The sequence below is a fragment of the Haliotis cracherodii genome, unplaced genomic scaffold (genome assembly GCF_022045235.1).
Source record: "Haliotis cracherodii isolate W230 unplaced genomic scaffold, xgHalCrac1.p SCAF_1, whole genome shotgun sequence".
NCBI classification, from domain to species: Eukaryota; Metazoa; Mollusca; class Gastropoda; order Lepetellida; family Haliotidae; genus Haliotis; species Haliotis cracherodii.
The window spans coordinates 8142873-8166739 of NW_027266264.1; the positions used below are offsets into that span (position 1 = coordinate 8142873).

Here is a 23867-nt window from a genome sequence, read left to right on the forward strand (position 1 = left end):
GCCTGCCATTCAAACCTAGGAGTGATGGCAAGTGTTTTGGATTGCGCACGTGTGTGATACAAGCCTATATCTCCCTATGGTCTTATCTTTCAGGATGTGTTGTGAGGTGCTTGCTATAGACAACAGGTATAGTAATATAGCTTGACATGTTCTGATTGTGATGAGGATGTCAAGCTTGAGTTGGACTGAAATTAATTTCCCCTGCAGGTCGAGATGTTCAGGTTGATATGATGCAGAATAAGATATATACTCATGTATAATGCATACATAAATTTCATATTGATTAGTCACTTCTGTCTTATATTTTAAGAGACACACGATTGAATATTAGAGCAAACCGTCATGTCAATATCACAATGTACATGCTATCAACGTGATAGTCACACGTACACACTGTCGGTTGACTGAGTTATCTGGTGTTTGGTGGGACGTCAGACCCGGGGTTGAACACATTGGGGGATTTCACGCTGTTTCCTCCCATGCAGATGTTGGGAGATTAGAGACGGAGGTATACAGTTAGCTCACACCTGTGCGGGTTTGGAGAAATATCAAACCACTGCCGATCTCCTTGCTGTGTAAGTCTTGAGTGACACAATTTAAACCCTCAATATCTTTTGAAAGTCTCCCATGCAGGTAAGATCATATTCACCGTTCAAAATTTTAATTTGCTGAAAGGAATTTATGTCTTCATTGTACATGCAGAGGTTCTTTTTCTTTGTGAGAGTGTCTACTCAAATGTCATCCATTCAAAATCTTTCATGTATGAGAGAATGAACATAATGAATTGGAAACGTTTTCCAACATCTACGTCAAAAGCAATCAGCAAAGGTAGAACACACAATTGTTTGGTGGACATGTAATACATTGTGTGTCTCATTGTGTGCACATTCTTTGTCAAAAATGCAGTGGAATTTCAAAGCATTCATTTAAGTAAAGGATAAAAGCTTGGTTAAAAAGGTCGCATTGAAAGCTTTAAGTTTGAAGCATTCATACACACTGGAGACTTTGTCTGTTACAAGAAACTGGAATGTTGTGCCGGTATCAGGTATTACTAGCTTGAGAGAGTGAGTGAGTGAGTGAGGGAAGGAGGGAGGGAGTGAGAGCAGTTTGGTTTAACACTGATCTGAACAGTTTTACAGTTATATCACACTATCAGATTAATCTGTGAGGAATTGTGAGTTGTGTTTAACGCTGCCTTTAACAGTATTCCAGTTATATCATGGTATGTCATCTTAATGTGGGAGAAAAGCACCCACAATCATAGGTTTCTGGCATGCCAAAGGGATCCAACTCTGCACAGCGAATCAGAAGACAATCTGTGAGGAAAGCCCAAAGTGATGCAGGTGATGCACTTTGGTACCGTCACTATCATGGGCGTGGTGCTGACAAACCAAGGATCAACGTCAGGGTGGATCAGGGATTCAAACTGATGAACATAAGATCCTGACATGCCCAAGAGAAGCAACTCCTCCCCTTCCAGTATCTGGAGGAGGGTGATATTTCACAGATATTTTGATAAAATACTTCAGAGTTGTGGCACCATGCTGTGTTTACTTCAATTACAGAATATATTTGGTTGTGTAATGTTGAAATGGATGGAATTGATCAATGCATATTAGCTCCAGTCAGCGTACACTGCAACACCTGTCCTTATACTCTTTGTTCTTTGTTAGGACAAACTAACATTGTAACTAAGCACTATGTGTGAAAATATGAACATAATGTCTACTGTTGGTAGAAGAAGTTTATATGTTTATCACTCAATCCTAAACTTTGCGTAAATACATTATGCAGACTTGCACAGGGATCACACTGTTTTATACATATATTCACATCCTCATGCTTCATTATATGACAGACACTAACTGTGACTTAGCAGTCTGTGATGAATTGAGCTTTCTTAAACTAACTGTTTCTTGGCAATACATGAACTGCATTTTGAATATTAGAACCAGATTCTTAACCTTAGCAATTCTGATGATTCTATTTTTAGGTGATAACCCTGGAGGTGTTTCCCATTTTTTTCCTCCATCTATCTGCGTACAGTGATGTTTTTTTCCAATTAATTATTTTTTTCCTGTGTCAAATAGTTCTTTGAGTATAAAGTATGCCAAGGATACCTTATCACCTCATCAGTACAGAAATAGGTAAAAAATGGAATAAATAGTCTAGTCACTTGTACAACAAATGTAATCTGCAACGGTTGTCATTTCCTCTGTCAACGATCCAAACCATGATGTGTGTAAAGGTACACAGTCCTACCACCTGTCTGTTGTCCTTGACATTGTTTGAGTCTGTGATCCATGATTGAGGTACAAAGGTGACCTCATCCAGAACCAAGCTTCTCTTCCCACATATTACCCAGTGAACCTCGTCAGTACATATGTCAGGCAGGCGACACTGCACAGAGTAAATGTCGAGTGCTTCTCAAGCAAGTGTAAAAACTTCCAGTGAATACAAATAACGTATGTTATGTCATAGAGGTTGAACTCCAGCACATCAACAAATGCCATTGTTTGTGTTTGTCTACTGGAGGGAGTAATTAGAAGACTGACTTTGAACACAGATCCTCCTTTTGTCAACAGACTTCATCCTTGGTTTGCGTTAGGGTATTTGAAAAAATATCTGAATTTATTTGTGCCCTTGAAAGTATTTTAAAGATGCACTTCTCATTCAAACAGGACACGTGAAGATCCGGAATAGATTGTGTAATCAGCAATCAATGCTTGCCGTAAAAGGTGACTTTGCTTGTCGTAGGAGTTAACTAACAAGATTGGGTGGTCAGACTCGCTGACTTGTTTGATGCATGTCATCGTATCCCATATGCATGGATCGTTGCTCATGATGTCAATCACTTGATTGTCTTGTCCAGACTCAATTATTTACAGACCGCCGTCATATATCTGGAATATTGCTGAGTGCGGCGTTAAACAACAAACATTCAAACAGATTGTTACAGCCCCATAACAGCTGTTGAAGGCATGGTTGGTTGACTAGTGGTTGAAGTGTAGCTGTCATAAAATTACTGAGTCCTGTGATGGGATTCGAACTTTTGACTTTCTGGTTTGGACACCTGGTCCACATGACTAAATAGGTGAAGCCAGTCAGCAAGCTGACCAGGTGAGGATGAAACCATTCCATGCTACACAGGCATTGCCCGATTTTGTTATGTTTAGGTTGGATTATACACAATAGTACAATATGTGAAACTCTTTCTTTGAATCCAGTATGAAGAGCTGGAAAAATGCTAAACCACTATAAATCGCCGCCTACTATCATAGAATAGGACTAAAGAGTGGGCAGCATTCATGTTTACTTAATCGCTCTGTTACTCAAACATAAACTAAGCTGGGCTGTTAAAATGACCTCACATCATGCGTTTGAGTTTGTTTTGTATTTATAATTTATTGCGATTGATTATCTGCAAATGCTTTGGTTTTTTCCTCAGATCATGTTTCATAGAAGATTCCAGATAAATATTGAGGTGCATGAAAATGATTTTATATCCCTTAGTATTTCAGCACCACTGAACTTGTGTAGTCAACGTTGAGACAAAACGTGTTGCTTTTGATCAGTGCTCAAATCAAATGGTGATTCTGGTTGGTCAATATTTGTAGAAGATTTGTCTCGATTGTTCTGTGATGTGCTTTACCTCTAGTACAAATTGAAGTTCCATTGTTTTATCATATGGTTTGATTTAGTGAAAAGAGCCATATTTGAGTTGCATTATGTTAGGTATCCTCGAGGTACCATATGCTATAAGATATGAATTTTCTATGTCTAAGAATGTTTATCAGGCCTACCAAAGAAAACCAGCTGAGAGCAAAAACACTGTGGAATATGTACACACTTTAGATAGAAATAGCCACACATATTACAAACAAAACACAATCCCAATAAAGTTTGCATCATAATGATAAGAACCGGGCACATTTTCAATAGAACCAATCACAGTAAATCACACACACATTTTTTACGGTCTCCATTGAAAATGTGCTTGGAATAAAAAGCAGACAAGCATGGGTACTGGGGAACTGCGACTTCTGTCCAAGAATTCTCACAGGGAGACAATCATGGGGTACTGGGGATCTTTCCTGTCCAGGAATACTCACAGGGAGACAAACATGGATATTGCAGACTTCGTTTGTCCGTAATGTCCACAGAAACCAGCGACATCACTGAGTTCAGTTACATGCCTGTGACGATATGAACTGAGACTGTAGCGTGAATACAAACTGCAGTCAACGATATTGTACATTCAGACTGTCATAGAGACTGACATGTTTTCCACCATAACATTCAGATCAATTTATGCATCACTACACCTTCTCTGAGTGTAAGCTTCCTGTAAATGGAAATGTCTAAGCAGGATAGAGAGCTTAATACTGAACATACATTGGGTAGGACTCCTGGGCCACTGCGTGTATCACATCAATAATATCTGTCAGTATGATGCTTTATATATAGTACTTGAAGCCAAATGAGGGCTATGGAATCAGAAAAGGAGAGAGTTCTTTGCATTCCCCTCAATGTTCATCCATTGATCTTGCAGGAATCAGGTGTTCACATGTTAGATGCATCCAGAGTGAGCATTTTAAGAAGAACCTATTTTAATCTCAGCTGATGGGATATGCTTGACTTCCTCCATTATTGCTTGATTATTAGATCGTTGACAGAATTTGAAGTAGCATTGTAGGAACAATTGATGGCTTCAATACATCATCACTTCAATGCTTCATTAAATTGACAAACTTTGCTTGAGTGATTTTGATTTTCATTTATTGCGGTTATTCTGCAAATAAGGGTTGAGGCCGTGGCCTTTGTTGAATTGATGATCAAGTCTCTCGCACATGAAAAGAAACAGAATCCACAAAATAGAAGCAACAAATGCATAGAGAGACAAATCTTATAAATGCACAACTTCATCATTGAATGAACACATTGTTTGGGGCAATAAAAATTATGCCTCATTGTGCTTGTTTATATCTTGTGTGTTGAGGCTTGGGAATAAATATAAAGCAACAAAGTTATTTCATTAATATAATTCACTTCATTTCATAGAGCAATATCAAAGGACTCCTTGAGGAGGCATCAGGTGAATATCATAATGGATATCATAGATCTAGTGCAGGAAAAAGTGACTTCCACAATTTGTCTGTGTGATGTTATAAATATATTGGCTTTTAGCCACATTATTGGTAAATCTTTTACACATTATTGCAAAATCTGTTTATCATACTTTTATCTAAGTCTTATCTGTACTTTATGTATCCCACTGCTGAAAATGTCAACGGGATAAAAATTGAATTTTCTTATGCAGGGTGTGATTATTATAGATATGTGTAAGCTTACGTCTAGACTTGGACATTTTTATAGAGTTTATGATTAATAAGTACATGTAATCGTTATGGATTTATAACATAGGTTTAATGAAAAATGTGGTCTCAAAATGTTAACAGGTTATATATCATAGAAAATCTACTTGATTTATGGGCCAGCCATTACAGAGTTCAATGGGTTTATGCTGGCTTTCAGATATATTGGATTTGCTGTGAGGAACATTATGCTCGAGTGCATGTCAATGTGTTGAAAAGATTATAAATATTTAACATCTAAAGTTGAAGTAGTCATACAGTATTGACTGTTTTTAAAGATTACCAGCAGTTAATCTATAGTAACATTTGAAATATTCTTTGTACAAATCAGTGATTTTCTACTTGCTATTTATTATAAGAAATTTTTTATATTTATTTTTTAAAAGTTAATGCAGTTTTATGCTATTGTAATCATTATTACTGTGCTTTTCTGTCAACCAGATGTTTCATATTTAGTCTGAAGCTGTCAAAACTAGTGATTGAATAGATCCAACATAGAAACATGATGTCAGGGTGATAATACACTGAATCAGCAAGGATCCACCAAGAGTCAGTCAGTCAGTCAGTTCAGATTTATAGTCACATCTACAGTATTTCAGCCATATCGTGACTCCACCTAAGACTAAATAGAACAGAGATATAATACGTACCCTGGATGATCGGGAATGTGTTTGGGAAGGTTTGACACCAAATCATTCGGGTTACATCAACAGCTGGTGCAGCTTCCCAAAGGGTCATTATTCATTTGACGAACAAGAAGATATGCTGGCATTGTGACCATCTGATCCACATTTTTGCTGACATTGATGACAAAAATGCAGTATTGACAATCAGCTTCTCACATTATCTGCATTTCTCATAATTTAGTAAAAAAAATTAAACCTAGCTTTTGACCATTACAAATTTCTACAACAAACTCTCATCAGTCTCAGGAGTCAAATGTTTGGAAGACCTATATAATCATGCTGACTTCATTGATTTATTCAGTCATACTTTGTACCCTATAATAGGTTGATATTGATAACACATGCTTTTCCATCTATGCAGTAGTCCTGGTGTGAAATATGTAACCTTCAACATGCACATCCATTTACAGATAGTTAAAATGTCAATGGCATTGAAATAAACACACTCCACCTGTTTTCAACATTAAGGTGGGTGGGAGAAACTATTTCTCTCCAGCACAATTCCATCACAATCGTCTCAGTTGATTTCATATCTTGTAATTTTGTTTGTTGCTGTTTCTGGCATGGAGATTCCAGTAGGTTTAGAGAGTAAACAGTCTTGTGTATTTCCAGTGCAACTCTCAGGTGTGTGTAACCATATCAACACTATCAGCATGTCAGACAGCATGTGCAGTCATTGATAGTATTGCTACTAGCAGAACCGTGATATCTGCAAGTAATTTGATTACTGTATTTGGCAGAGATCGGTTTGAGTTCTGGCCCTGAGGTGGCAACATGATGCTCAGAGTTGAAACAGAAGGACACACACACAGTCCATTGACAAGATACATCTTATTGTTAAGTTACTCATTGATAACCTCAAGTTGTTGGAGGTCACATAGGATCTTCATGTTTTGTGCTCATCTCTGAGGCCCAGCACATTTCTGGAAACACTGTTTGCTCCCATTGTTGGGCCATCAATGAGTGAGTGAGTGTATATGGTTTTACACTACATTGTACCCATGTGGGGAATCGGACCCAGGTCTTCGGTGTGACGAGCCAACACTTTAACCACTAAGCTACCCCACCGCCCCTGGGTCATTAATATAGAAACGACTGGTTTTCAGACAATGAGTTTGAAAACTTGTTGCTGGCATGCAGAAAGTATTGTTTTAGTTTGTCAAGTCCAGCTATAGGGTCAGAATGTCATACTTTTTCATGACAAAGAGCAGAAATAAGACACATGCAGGAATATAATGACATGAAACAAATGCCATGATAGGAAGTATGTTGACAGTTTCTGCTTAAATATAGCTTTGATAATAACAATACTACTACTACTAATAATAATAATAATGATAATGATATATAAATAAATAAAATTATGCATTCAGGCAGTCATCCACAAAAAAACATTGTGGAATAATGTTTTAAAACGAGACATTTAGGTTTTATCCGGCTGCACATTTTCTTATTATGTAAGGAAGTAAACATAACATCAAAATGGGGCCTAACTGTAGTCATTGATAAACACACACTTGGAAATGTTCATTTACCCTGGGCACTAACACACTGCATATTGTACTTGGATGTAAGCTCATTAAACAGGAAGGTTCTCACAAGAGAATTATCAGTGTAAGGAGATCAAATTCCATTATTTATCTAAGCTTATGACTGTTGGCTATTCTAGACCTGAGAACCTATGCAAATGCACTTTCACATGTGTTTTGCCATTATATAAAATATGCCATATTTTATGATAGTGATAATACTGAATTTCTGATCAAAGTACATAAAAACATCAATGACAGAGAATAATTTGTTCCTATTTTTTGCTGAAATATGTCAATAAGGTGGTGAAAGTATGAAATAATGACACCAGGTGTTCACAAAAGGGCAAGTCCTCTGCCTGTAGCACCTGCCAGTCACACAATTTGCTAAAATAGTAAGTGTTTGTATGCTGGTCAGCGCCCCACCCAGCAATAATTCTGCTTATTACGACTGGGGCCTCTAAACATCTAGGTCTTGACACAACTCAACTTGGGACAAAAGTACATCATTCATGTGTGTAAAATACATTTAACATGATATCTGTGCCTTAAAAATGCTTATGTTTATTTCAAAGTTCACTTCCATTTCCTAGACCTTTGTAAATGAAAGTGACAAAACCGTTTCCACATTCATTAATAATGTCCACTGTACGATTCCTGCTACTGGTGTATCGCAAGCATGTGTTTATGATTCACTATAAGCAATATACCTTTTTCATGCCACTGTATATATAACATGTATCTACAAGAATCTGTGAGGTAATATGTTCGGCACTCGTCATCTTCAGCTACAAATCATGTTTTATTGCTCCCCTAGAGATATATTGGAGATGAGATTTGCCAGTTTGCCCTCAGCTAATACATTTAAATAAGCACAAAAACCAGTGTTCAGTGAAATGCCTTCACAGTACAAGATCATGGAGATAAAGCGTTTTCTTCACACAGGTGTAAGTGGATGAAACGGAAACATTTTGATAGCTATCTGGTATGCACTCTTAACAAAAGGAAACAGGTTATGCTCTTTTTGACTGTAAATTATATTTTCAAGACGAGATCTGCACCGTTACTGAAAGGTAAGGCTTGCTGTTCTAGTTTTGTGAGGGTTGGTTTGGCTCAAGTTTGGCTTAGCCAATTTAGGACTTTTTTTATTAAGTTGAGTGTTAAGCCTTGTTTCTATATCTGCAAAAACCACTGGATGTGCGCCATTTCAAACAAATAATATTTATGACTTGAATACAGTTTGCGCTGCATTTTATGAAGTTTCTTTTCTTTTTTAAGTAAATAGATATTCCCCCATTCCGTGCTGGTGGAGTAAACTCATTTCAACAGATGTACACAGGATACTGACAAACAAAGTTTATAAATAAACTGCTTGTTATTCATAGAACCTGATGTCCTAGTATAATTCAATGAAATGTGAAGTGCATCACCAATTATTTATCATATCTATAATAGCAAATGAACGATGATATGAATAATATTTGATGTGATAGAGCTGACACGATTGTGTTCATCAGTAGAGCTCTACAGTAAATCATGCATGTTGTCAAAACATAATTTACTTATAGAAGAATAATAATATTTATTGTACATAAATGACTGATCATATTCTATCATGCATTATTGATCTTTTTGAGAAACAATTGTTGCACAGGTTCTCGTCCTAGTTCCTTCATAGCTTCCTTGTTGTGAACTTTTTACCTTTAAAGCACCTCAAGTGGTTCTTAGTCAGCATAGGGTTGCGATGGTCTAAGGTGCCACAGCATTCCTCAGACCCCCAGAAGCTGACTGTCTGAAATAGCTGAAATTCTGTTCAAAAGGGCATTAACCCCAACTCACACAAATATCAAAGGCTTTTGTCCAATGAGATATGCTCATTTGATAATATGGGGCATAATGATAGCCTAATAAATTCATTGTCGGTAATATCACTTACAACCCCTCGTATACAGTTGTAAATATAAAACCTTGCCATATCATTTGTACTGTCAACAGTAAAAGGATGAAATATCTCTTCATCTTGCATTTTCAACTCTTGGAGAAACTCTGATATTTGTCAATATCCATACAGGAAGAGTTTGAAGTAAGCATGGCCTAAACAAGATTACACATGCAATTCCTGTCAGATGATAAACCTTAGTAATAGATGATGAAAGCAAAATATAATTCCTTGCTACCTTATCTTTATATCTTTCAGTACAAACAGGAAAACTGCATTCCATCTCTTGTAAAAGGATAAGAAGTCCCTTATCTGTGGCATGTCTGCATGGTTCCAGCAGCTTTTCTCCTTTCTAATTTGCCATAATCCATTGGTGACTTTACAACGAGAATGCCAATCTAGCAGATGATGTGTTTCGGCTGTATGGCATTCTGGGAGATAACGAGGCCAAAAACAAACTTTTGTAGCAGATCGAGAAAAACATTCATTATCAGATGGGAACGTGATCAGACGAGTGGTGGAGAATTCAGCCGTGAAATTCCACTGATCACCTCCCTATCAGAAAGATTGGTCCTGATGTTGAGGGATAGGACTTTGATGCCTAGCCACTCGGGTATAAGACCCAGCCCCAAACATTCCAAGCAACCATTCTATTGGATGGTTTTATAGCTGAAGAAGTTTTTACAGTTCCTTTGGGCAAAACCTTTTGACAAGCTGTAGATTTTAGGGTCGTGGAAAAAGTGTTTTTAATGACCCTCTGGGTATAACACTTGTCTTTGATTCTGAGCAATTCGCAGGAATCAAGGTCATACACGGCTATTGGGATTTGATTATAGTAGGTGTTGTATTTCAACTGTTTTTGCTCATTGTATTGGTATCTCACAAATCATTTACTGTTATATTTTGAGATTTTTATACCATTATTTGAATATAACACTTGCCTTTCATTCTGGTTGGGAATATGATACAAGTTGTTACAATTTAGTTATTTATGGTATTGTTTTTCTTGTTTATTAATGATCATTGTTGTATATGGTCAGCCAGTAGTATTACTTCATTGCAAATAATTTTATGTAGATATGTTTTGGAAAGTAGTACACTCTGCATTCTTTGCCTCTGTATGGAATTCTCAAGGTCATATATTGTTACAGGACTGTTTATATGGAGAATCATGTTTCATCATGCACAGCCTATTATTTCAAAGGGAAAAGGCTATCTTTGCTGTGCCATCAGTTAGGAAAGAGATGTTTGTTTTCAGAGCAGATGTTGATGAATCAGATGTGTATGTCTAGTTCTTTATCATCCAACATGGCCTCAGGGAATCAATGAACTGGTTGTTCTGAGAAAATTATATCTTTGGGGAGCATCAGATGTAATATGTTAAGTGCAAGGAATACTTACAAGATCAACAGTACATGATCTGTGAGGTAGCCCTGTTGTTACAGTGGTCTCCCATCACAGAGGCGTTCCACATCCATTGCAACTATTGATGCAATTGTGAATCATGTCTATAATTTACCTGAGTCATGATGTATCTTCACTGTTGCTGCAGTGGTGTAAAATCTGTTTTCCACTTTCGATTTGAAGACTGACAATATCACATAACAACTGCTATAACAATTGAAGTTTATTGTAACCAATCCATTATTACCATCCTGCATATCTCCATTCTCATGCCAACTATCTTATTACCTTCCAACATATCTCCATTGTAATGCCAACCATCTTATTACCTTCCTACATATCTCCATTGTAATGCCAACCATCGTATTACCTTCCTACATATCTCCATTGTAATGCCAACCATCGTATTACCTTCCTACATATCTCCATTGTAATACCAACCATCTTATTACCTTCCTACATATCTCCATTGTAATGCCAACCACCTTATTACCTTCCTACATATCTCCATTGTAATGCCAACCATCGTATTACCTTCCTACATATCTCCATTGTAATGCCAACCATCTTATTACCTTCCTACATATCTCCATTGTAATGCCAACCATCTTATTACCTTCCTACATATCTCCATTGTAATGCCAACCATCTTATTACCTTCCAACGTATCTCCATTGATCTTCAAAAGCAAAGGGTGAATTGGTTCAAAAATAGAATAAGGAATATTGCAATGTCTTTCAGGTTAAAAACATTGGCACGTTTTCTCCTATACACATGGTTAAACCATTGAGTACCAACCACAACCTCATATTTGCACTGATCCTCATTAACTTCTCACTATGTGTTCTTGTTGCAAGTGTACAGGTAGTACTTGCCTTACAACAACATGCATGTTCAGTTACATTTTGATGATATCTACCACACAACAATACATACTGGTGATATATACTATGACATCAACATTGTATCAGTCGCCACTATTGTTTTCATTATTCTGTATTTGCACTTAAGACGCTTTAAGAAAACATGTAAATAAGTAGAATCACTGATGGGTCCATATTAGTTTCTCACAACATGCTCTGGGAGACTTGTAAGACATGCATGGATACACAGCCTTTACACAACAACATAAGATTAGTTGTCAGCAAATTCTATATGAGGAATAAGGACAAACACGCACAATGGCCATTTAGAGTGCAGTGACCTTTGTATCGTGATTAGATTAATAAGTACAAAAATATTGTCTTTGGTTTTTCTCTGCCATGTCCTGAACTGTGTGACCTATTGAAACTCTAATGTATTGTTTCAGTTGAATGTGTTTTATTGTCTTAAACAAGCAGCAGTAAACTGTCAAAACACAGCTGTGAATGGTTAAAAATGAATTGAATACGATAGCACCTGAAAACACAATAGTGTTTTTTTTTAAAAAATTACATTTTCTTCAATTCTTTTTAAAGTTACGCTTTTCCTTGAAACTAGGTTTAATATCTTCCATTACATATTTATTTGTAAAATAGAGCAACGAAGTAAGATATAGTGTAATTCCTTTGCCCAAATAGATCCATTCATATTATTTTAGTGCTATTTTGCCATTTATGCCTAATGGAATCTGTTTTAGTGAATAATCCATACTAGTTATTCTCTGGTGTTATTTATATTTATTTTATATTTATTCATTATTTACATGGCTAGCACATAGAATTGACAAACAAAACAAGCTACGACTGACATTTCAGTTAGATGTTTAGCATACAAAAAACTACTTTTTTTAAAGCTTAATACTATATAGATTTCATTTTTTTAAAGAACAACCAAATTATAAAAACTAGGGTTGGAACGATACACAAACTGTGCAATCCTATCATGAAACCTTATTCACGATCTGATACATAGCACTATACTTGTATGTCCTCGTATCTGTGGTACATAAGCCATCTTTTTCATAAACAGGATGGCCAAATACCTGGCATACTCATTATTTACATTTGGGAGTGTCAAGTATATGGCTCAGTGGATGAAAATATTTATGTTTTCACTAATGATTTTCACTACTAATTAGTGTTGGGTGCAGCAGTTATGAAACAAACTTTTTTAGGTATGAATCAATATTTGTTACTTTGTGTGCTACTCTAATCTATACTTGTATCATTAAGTAAAATATCGCGATCCACCGATGCATCAGTGTATCATCAGACCGCTAGTGAAAACATACAATAACAGACAACGATATGCTGAGGAAACAGCCATCATCGATCCATCTTTCCCACAGACTGAAGCCACTTGGCTTCACTTTATTTAATTGCATTAGTCTGTTACATTGATATACAGTGGCTAGCTCTACATATGTATAATGTCTGTCCATCGAAGACAGCAGTTTCCTTTCAGTAAGATATTTGTATGCAGGTTAAACTGTATACTCTGAGTAACCTTCAAACACACAGTACAGATCTAGAAAGCAGCTACCTCTATAGCTGCTCCCTACATCCAGTTTAATAAGATTGATTATTAAAAATACTGCATTAAATATTCATTTTATCATAATCCTATGAAATTAATTCAATACCTGCAATGGTAGCCCAATAAATTGTTGAGGTTATGAACTTACTGAAATAGGACAATTTCCGGACCGTTTGACGAGTTCCTTAACATGTCGCTTGTACTGTGTTTGTGTGGAATCTATTCACTGGCATACACAGCAAGAATAACAGCGGGGGAAAATGGTATTGACAAATGCAACAGAATATGTGTGCTTCTCTATAAAACAACAGACCTTGTGTGTATTACGTCGACACTAATGGTTGAGAAGAGCTGAGTAAAGGAAGGGTTTGCATTTCCATGAACTATCAGTGTAATTATAGTGTTTACCATTCCTCGGACAGTGGCATGAACATGTGCAGTGTGTTTGCTTTCTTGGAACCAAAGAACGGCGACCATGCAAGACACCTGATTATTATTTTTGCTAATTGAAATTAGTTGTTGTTATTGCCATGCTCATTGATGCAGTGGATCCTTATTATGGCTTTGGAACTTGATATCATCAGCAATGTCCATTGCAGCAGCAGCAGCAACATGCACACATGCTTGAACAAAAGTAATAAATCTTTATATGTTGTTATATGAGCAGTTAAATTGAACAAAACAAATTCATAAAAAAATAGAGACAGTGTAACGGATATGCCACTGCTACATATGATCTGAAGAACAGTTTGAGAATGAATTATTGAATTATTTAAATGCTGCTAGATGTAAGAAATGATGATTTGCCATGCAGCATTTAGATAGCAGGATTAAATCAATGAATGCAGTTTCTTTAGAAGGAAGATTTAGCAATGCACATACGCTATTTCCAAAAATACATGATAGGGTATGGAGAGAGTCTTTTTATTAAAGATGCAGTATATTCTAAACTCATCTTAAAGCAATAACAATAAAAACTGACACACATTGCCCTGTCCTACACCGCCTCACCCTGTACCAACCTGTCTCACCCAGTACAAGCTTGTCCTAAACCGCCTCACCCTGAACCAACCTGTCTCACCCAATACAAGCCTGTCCTAAACCGCCTCTCTCTGAACCAACCTGTCTCACCCTGTACATGCCTGTCTCCTAATGCCTCACCCTGTTTCACCCAGTACAATGCCGTCTTATAGCACCTTACCCTGTACCAACCTGTCTCACCCAGTACAAGGCTGTCTTATAGCGCCTCACCTTGTACCAACCTGTCTCACCCAGTACAAGGCTGTCTAATAGTGCCTCACCCTGTGCCAACCTGTCTCACCCTGTAAAAGGCTGTCTTATAGTGCCTCACCCTTTTCCAACCTGTCTCACCCTGTACAAGACTGTCTTGTAGCGCCTCACCCTGTGCCAACCTGTCTCACCCAGTACAAGGCTGTCTTATAGCGCCTCACCCTGTACCAACCTGTCTCACCCAGTACAAGGCTGTCTTATAACGCCTCACCCTGTACCAACCTGTCTCACCAAGTACAAGCCTGTCTTATAACGCCTCACCCTGTACAAATCTGTCTCACCTTGTAAAAGGCTGTCTTATAACGCCTCACCCTGTACCAATCTGTCTCACCCAGTACAAGCCTGTCTTATAACGCCTCACCCTGTACAAATCTGTCTCACCCAGTACAAGGCTGTCTTATAGTGCCTCACCCTGTACAAATCTGTCTCACCCAGTACAAGGCTGTCTTATAGAACCTCACCCTGTACAAATCTGTCTCACCCTGTAAAAGGCTGTCTTATAATGCCTCACCCTGTACCAACCTGTCTCACCTTGTTCCACCTGGTAGATAGTAAAAATCAAAATTTGTTATCATTGAAAATATTGTCACAAACAAATTACTACCTATAGTTTGAGATGCATTGACAAGACTTGATTGTCAGGCTTTACCTAAATAAATATTCACCCCTGTTTAACTGATAATTTTAGGCATGCTGGTGGTTAAAGCAGAAGAATAGTTTCATTTGTATGATTATAATTTCACTGTTACTTGACAATTTCTGTCAGATTCGTTGAGCGACAGTTCCCCGTAGTGACTATTATCCCCCGATGAGTCCCATTATAGACATGTCACATTCAAACCCACATTCAGAATGCCTAGTGGTTGATTCCATCATACACCAGTGGGTATCATTGATCTCGTGGAACAGGTTGAGCTGTTCAATTCCTTTTGATTTGTAAGAAAATCAAACCCTTTCAATCCGTCATTTTCATTTCAAGGAAAACCGGTGGGTAATAGTTATTATATGACTACATGAAGTTACTGATTATTAGTGTAATGTAAGGACATGACCATTTTGCAGGAGTTTCCGGTTTTGTAGATGAATAAAATCGGCATCGCATGTTGGAGATAGGAACTATCAAACCATGAATGAAGCTTAGATTAATTTTGACATGTATTATTGATTATCTTCACTTTAAAAAAATTAATTTTGTGGGATGAGATTTTCTGAAATGGTATCATTACTGATGGGATTTCAGCTAATGAAGTGCAATTAACCTCCTTTCTGTCTTCTGACTTGTATTTTATGTGAGCAGGTAAAAGTCAAAGGCACCGCTACTATCAAAATTTAAAGACATAGCAGATCCATATTTTGTCAAGTGTTCAGCTATGATGATGATTTGAAATACACCTGTATCGAAATAACCTGTATGCATGTACTGTTTCATGGTGGCCTCTGCCTTCAGTCAGGAGAAATACTTGATATCTGTGTGCAGTGAGACCTCATCACCTATGAGTGTGTATTGTTTTACGCCGCTTTTAGCAATATTCCAGTAATATCATGGCAGGCAACACAACAAATAGGCTTCACACATTGTACCAATGTGGGGAATCAACCCCGGATCTTTGGCATGACCACTTTAACCACTCGACTAACCCACCGGCTCTTCGAATATCTTGAACATATATCAAGCTCTAGTATTACATGCTGTGCCAGAGATCTGAACCGTCCTTGAAGGTCGAAGTTTTACACATTATATTAAAGATCAGAACCGTCCATGAAGGTCGTGGTTTTAAACGTTATATTGAAGATCTGAACCATCCATGAAGGTCGCAGTTTTACACATTATATTGAAGATCTGAACCATCCATGAAGGTCTCAGTTTTACACATTATATTGAAGATCTGAACCATCCATGAAGGTCTCAGTTTTACACATTATATTGAAGATCTGAACTATCCATGAAGGTCTCAGTTATACACATTATAGTTACGATCTGAACCATCCATGAAGGTCGCCGTTTTACACATTCTATTGAAGATCTGAACTGTCCATGAAGGTCGCAGTTTTACACATTATATTGAAGATCTGAACCGTTCATCAAGGTTGCAGTTTTACACATTATATTGAAGATCTGAACTATCCATGAAGGTCTCAGTTATACACATTATAGTTACGATCTGAACCATCCATGAAGGTCGCCGTTTTACACATTCTATTGAAGATCTGAACCGTCTATGAAGGTTGCAGTTTTACACATTCTATTGAAGATCTGAACCGTTCATCAAGGTCGCAGTTTTACACATTATATTGAAGATCTGAACCTTCCATGAAGGTCGCAGTTTTGCACATTATATTGAAGATCTGTACCATCCATCAACGTCGCAGTTATTCACATTGTATTGAAGATCTGAACCGTCACATCATACATCATGGCACAAGTGCTATATGATACACTGGGAATCCGAACACTCTATGAAGCGCTATCAGTATTATGTCATTTATTGAGATCTGAACCATTTATGATGCTACCAGTACTGCTTGGTATACTGAAGATCTGATCTATCTTTGATAGTATTACATGTTATACCACCTGTCTGAACCTTCTATGAAGATTTGTTTTATGAAACAAGTGACTCCACATTTCCCGTCTTACTGATAGTAGACTGTTACATGGTGCTTGTACATGGTTCAGGTGCACTTTCAGTAAATGGTATTGTAAGATACATGAAAACAGAGTTGCTTCCCTTAGCTGCCAGGATATGCTGTGAGATTTGCTCTGATTCTGACTTTCAATTGATCAGGCTTCTATTCTACAGTCTGTATATTAACCCCAAACATTAAAATGACACTTTATTAAAGGCAGGCTTAAACCCCAATTCACTCACTCAAAATAGCCACTGAATGATGGTTATATGTCTATGAGGTGACACATGTGTTCATCTATACATATGAACCACTAAGCCGTCAGATTGATCTGAATATGTTAACCTGGTTTGCTGAAAAATATTCCTTGTATTTACCTAATATTTTGTGTCTTGAACCTCTAGGCCTGATTGATTGACCTGTTTGAATAGATTCACGTCTGAACAACCTAAGTTTGACCTTCTGTTTTGAGCTTGGGTTAACTGGCAGGTCTGAAACCACAAGAAACTTGTGTTAACTGGAAGGTCAGAACCAGGACCACAAGGAGCTTGTGTTAACTGGAAGGTCAGCACCACAAGGAGCCTGTGTCAACTGGAAGGTCAGAACCACAAGGAGCTTGTGTTAACTGGAAGGTCAGCCCCACAAGGAGCTTGTGTCAACTGGAAGGTCAGAACCACAAGGAGCTTGTGTCAACTGGAAGTTCAGAACCATCAGGCTCATGTTTTCTGTAGATAGTCTGAGCCAACAGGCAGCTGAACGACAAGACACTTTTTTTAATCTATTGGTCTGAACTGCCGATGGGAAGTTTTAGATTCTCCTGTGTGTTGACCTGTGAACTATTAAACCTTAGATTTACAAGATATGCCATAGAATATGAACAAAGCAGGGAATATCTCATGCATTTTCAATCTCCAAGAGGTATTCCCTTGAATGTAGTTAACCAAGATAACATTGCTGTTCGATGTTAACCATGGTTCTATGAGCAGCTAGTATTCATTAATAATTAGGCTGTTTATTCTCTCAGGCGCTGAGAAGATTCATAGGGAAATGCGTGGGAACCTGTGCTGAGCTGTGAGTATAAAATACCCGTTGAGCACAGACTTATTGGCTCATTGTGCTCAGAGTATAAACTGTTCCTGAAGGCACAGGCGTGTTGGCTCGTTCTGCACATATAATGTGAAGAGTTTGAATCTCTCGGGATGAATGATACAGATACAGGATAACATCTTGTAGCTGAGATATTTTAGCAATCGTTTTATCGGGGTGTTTTTTTTCAGAAATGCTTGAGATGTATGTTAAAGACACAGTGGAGACCAGAGATAAAGAAAAACAAATATTTGATTATTGTCATGATTGGACTTCTCAATTCAAATATCAAGACCAGGCCAATTAATGTACTATTTACTGAGGCAACATATATAAGTGTTTTTTAAAAGTTGAAAATATGCTATTTATCAAATTGCATTCACATTGTTCATGGGTATTTCTGTTTTCCCTTGATCTTCCAGATACATTTAGTGAACTACTGTTTTTTGGGTGTGTATATTTGTTGTTGCTATTTTTCCCTTTGCTTACATTTATGGCATGTCAGGTCCAACAAGTAATGTTTTGCTTAGATATACATGCAATGACAGATTATACATGTTAATATCTTATATGTGAAAAAACAATCATAACTCAACATAAAATTGTGTTATACTGTTGAACATAAAGTATTAATAATGTGAAAAGTGATGAACTATTTATGTTGTCTAGATAATGTTTCCAGTTCAATTAAATTGTTGAATGTCAAGGAAGTGTCGTGTTCCAATTGTCTAAACATTATGTATTCTGTCAGTAGACAGCTTGGATGTGGGAACTGTCTGTCATGGGATGCTTCTGTAGTATTCATTGAACAGTATGGACTGATATAGAAAATAGTACCATGTGTTCTGTTTCCCAATTATTCATCTATCTCCACACTTTTCTGTTCCCCAAATATTCATCTATCTCCACACTGTGTTCTGTTCCCCAAATATTCATCTATCTCCACACTGTGTTCTGTTCCCCAAATATTCATCTATCTCCACACTGTGTTCTGTTCCCCAAATATTCATCTATCTCCACACTGTGTTCTGTTCCTCAAATATTCATCTATCTCCACACTGTGTTCTGTTCCCCAAATATTCATCTATCTCCACACTGTGTTCTGTTCCCCAAATATTAATCTATCTCCACACTGTGTTCTGATCCCCAAATATTCATCTATCTCCACACTGTTCTGTTCCCCAAATATTCATCTATCTCCACACTGTGTTCTGTTCCCCAAATATTCATCTATCTCTGCACTGTGTTCTGTTCCCCAAATATTCATCTATCTCCACACTGTGTTCTGTTCCCCAAATATTCATCTATCTCCACACTGTGTTCTGTTCCTCAAATATTCATTTATCTCCACACTGTGTTCTGTTCCCCAAATATTCATCTATCTCCACACTGTTCTGTTCCCCAAATATTCATCTATCTCCACACTGTGTTCTGTTCCCCAAATATTCATCTATCTCCACACTGTGTTCTGTTCCCCAAATATTCATCTATCTCCACACTGTGTTCTGTTCCCCAAATATTCATCTATCTCCACACTGTGTTCTGTTCCCCAAATATTCATCTATCTCCACACTGCTTTCTGTTCCCCAAATATTAATTTATCTCCACACTGTTCTGTTCCTCCAATATTCATCTATCTCCACACTGCCTTCTGTTCCTCAAATATTCATTTATCTCCACACTGTGTTCTGTTCCCCAAATATTCATCTATCTCCACACTGTTCTGTTCCCCAAATATTCATCTATCTCCACACTGTGTTCTGTTCCCCAAATATTCATCTATCTCCACACTGTGTTCTGTTCCCCAAATATTCATCTATCTCCACACTGTGTTCTGTTCCTCAAATATTCATTTATCTCCACACTGTGTTCTGTTCCCCAAATATTCATCTATCTCCACACTGTTCTGTTCCCCAAATATTCATCTATCTCCACACTGTGTTCTGTTCCCCAAATATTAATCTATCTCCACACTGTGTTCTGTTCCCCAAATATTCATCTATCTCCACACTTTTCTGTTCCCCAAATATTCATCTATCTCCACACTGTGTTCTGTTCCCCAAATATTCATCTATCTCTGCACTGTGTTCTGTTCCCCAAATATTCATCTATCTCCACACTGTGTTCTGTTCCCCAAATATTCATCTATCTCCACACTGTGTTCTGTTCCTCAAATATTCATTTATCTCCACACTGTGTTCTGTTCCCCAAATATTCATCAATCTCCACACTGTTCTGTTCCCCAAATATTCATCTATCTCCACACTGTGTTCTGTTCCCCAAATATTAATCTATCTCCACACTGTGTTCTGTTCCCCAAATATTCATCTATCTCCACACTGTGTTCGTTTCCCCAAATATTCATCTATCTCCACACTGTGTTCTGTTCCCCAAATATTCATCTATCTCCACACTGTGTTCTGTTCCCCAAATATTCATCTATCTCCACACTGTGTTCTGTTCTCCAAATATTCATCTATCTCTGCACTGTGTTCTGTTCCCCAAATATTCATCTATCTCCACACTGTGTTCTGTTCCCCAAATATTCATCTATCTCCACACTGCTTTCTGTTCCCCAAATATTAATTTATCTCCACACTGTTCTGTTCCTCCAATATTCATCTATCTCCACACTGCCTTCTGTTCCTCAAATATTCATTTATCTCCACACTGTGTTCTGTTCCCCAAATATTCATCTATCTCCACACTGTTCTGTTCCCCAAATATTCATCTATCTCCACACTGTGTTCTGTTCCCCAAATATTCATCTATCTCCACACTGTGTTCTGTTCCCCAAATATTCATCTATCTCCACACTGTGTTCTGTTCCTCAAATATTCATTTATCTCCACACTGTGTTCTGTTCCCCAAATATTCATCTATCTCCACACTGTTCTGTTCCCCAAATATTCATCTATCTCCACACTGTGTTCTGTTCCCCAAATATTAATCTATCTCCACACTGTGTTCTGTTCCCCAAATATTCATCTATCTCCACACTTTTCTGTTCCCCAAATATTCATCTATCTCCACACTGTGTTCTGTTCCCCAAATATTCATCTATCTCTGCACTGTGTTCTGTTCCCCAAATATTCATCTATCTCCACACTGTGTTCTGTTCCCCAAATATTCATCTATCTCCACACTGTGTTCTGTTCCTCAAATATTCATTTATCTCCACACTGTGTTCTGTTCCCCAAATATTCATCAATCTCCACACTGTTCTGTTCCCCAAATATTCATCTATCTCCACACTGTGTTCTGTTCCCCAAATATTAATCTATCTCCACACTGTGTTCTGTTCCCCAAATATTCATCTATCTCCACACTGTGTTCGTTTCCCCAAATATTCATCTATCTCCACACTGTGTTCTGTTCCCCAAATATTCATCTATCTCCACACTGTGTTCTGTTCCCCAAATATTCATCTATCTCCACACTGTGTTCTGTTCTCCAAATATTCATCTATCTCTGCACTGTGTTCTGTTCCCCAAATATTCATCTATCTCCACATTGTGTTCTGTTCCCCAAATATTCATCTATCTCCACACTGTGTTCTGTTCCCCAAATATTCATCTATCTCCACACTGCTTTCTGTTCCCCAAATATTAATTTATCTCCACACTGTTCTGTTCCTCCAATATTCATCTATCTCCACACTGCCTTCTGTTCCCAAAATATTCATTTATCTCCACACTGTGTTCTGTTCCCCAAATATTTATCTATCTACACACTTTATTTCCCATCTATTTATCTATTGCTGCCCTTTTTCTGTCCCCCATCTGTTGCATAAGGTGGACATTTTACATGTGTCTTTAAAGTGGAACTAAGTTTGAGCTGATTCCTATTTCAAGGCCAGGCAAATTTAATTTGCAGTTTACTGAGGCAACATACATATCCTATCCTATATACCTATCTGATGTCTTTAAGTTTCACACATGGTGCTAATGATATCGATACTGTTTAGACCTCAACTGTAAATTGCCATCAGCATTTGGAGTTGAAACTTTGTATAAAGGAAATCTAGTACATGTATATATGGCAACACTGCTGTACAATAGAACACTTTGCATTACTACAGATTAAGAGACATTGTTCGGTTACTTGTTTATGTTCAGTATTATCAGTGTTAAGTGACTGCCTCTGTGGACATTGTGAAGATAAGGGACTACCCTGATCATCCATCAAAACAGATTCCATTGAGCTTTAAAGGCAACATAGCAGTGAAGATTATTATATCAATGGATCACTGAAAATCGGTGATGACACCAGGTGTTCACAAAAAGGGTAAGCATGTAAGCCATTGTTTATAGGGACAGGTGAGCTACAGTGCTTTAGTGCTAGTGACAACTGGTTCAAGATCGTACTATGTACTTAGGCAGTCACCCCATGAAGATCAGGGTTAGAATAGGTCTTCAGAACTCATGGTTGTTGTAATAGGCGCCTGACTTGATTGGACGGTCGGCCTCGCTGACTTGGTTTGATGCATGTCTTCGTATCCCAATTGCATGGATTGATGCTCATAATGTCAATCACTGGATTGTCGGGTCCGGACCTGATTATTTTCAGACCACCATCATATAACTGGAATATTGCTGAGTGTGACATGGAAGAACATACAAACAAACAAACTTTTACAAACTTTTTATAAACATATACTACACCAAATGTCAGTCTCTCATTGTGCAAGAACTGGTGTTTGAAAACCAAAAGACCATAAATTTCCTAAGCACTTGTATAATATGTTATTGTATGTTCATCATGAACACACCTTCAGAACCAAATGTGTTTTTCTTAATGTACAGACATAACATCCCCTGGGACAAGTGATGGTCCATATCAATCTATGTCATTATGTGAACATTCATTGATTTCATGGCGTCAATCAATAAACACCAAAGTGGCTGTCACTTAATAAGCTATTTTATGTTCTGCTCTCACAGTTCATTTGATATTTCATTCACCATTGTGATAATTAATGACCATTTATTACATTAAGACTGATCAATGAGACATCAATAAGGAGACCCTACATGGGCATTCCCATGCTGGTGCCGTCAACATGTGCGAACAATTAACGTATCTTGTTCCTAGCATTGTGACATTGCTGTGATCTATGTGGCAATCCCCAGTACTTAACATATTTCATTAAGACAATTTGGGCATATTATACAACAGGATGGTAATTGTCAGTCGGAAATGACATGTTTAAAGTCACATGTATATGATAATTGATACCTTGGTCATTATGTGTCTTACATGGGTGTAAAATGTCGTAGACAATCTGATGAGGAACATACTCATCTAAGTATTAGGTAGAGGACGAGTGCCTTGCTAAAGTGTGTTTATATCCTGATAAAGTACTGAAACAAGTTTTCTATCTCTCCTAGAGCATAGGCAAATACTCAACTTACACTACAGATCGCAAAACTCCACCATTCTAATTGGAAGCTGATTTCATGATTTTATTTAA

General features: G+C 37.5%; 1 protein-coding gene across 2 annotated transcripts in view; it reads left to right on the forward strand.

The window, feature by feature from the left end:
- LOC139471968 (zwei Ig domain protein zig-8-like) overlaps positions 1–23867 on the forward strand; it is a 185516-nt gene that overhangs the window by 13719 nt on the left and 147930 nt on the right. Inside the window, exon 1 of one of the 2 annotated variants that reach the window (XM_071254492.1) lies at positions 18359–18379. The exons of the other annotated variant lie outside the window; for it this stretch is intronic. The gene's annotated coding sequence lies outside the window, so the exon portion shown is untranslated. Of the gene's footprint in view, positions 1–18358; positions 18380–23867 lie in introns of those variants that run through there. 2 annotated transcript variants of the gene reach the window in all.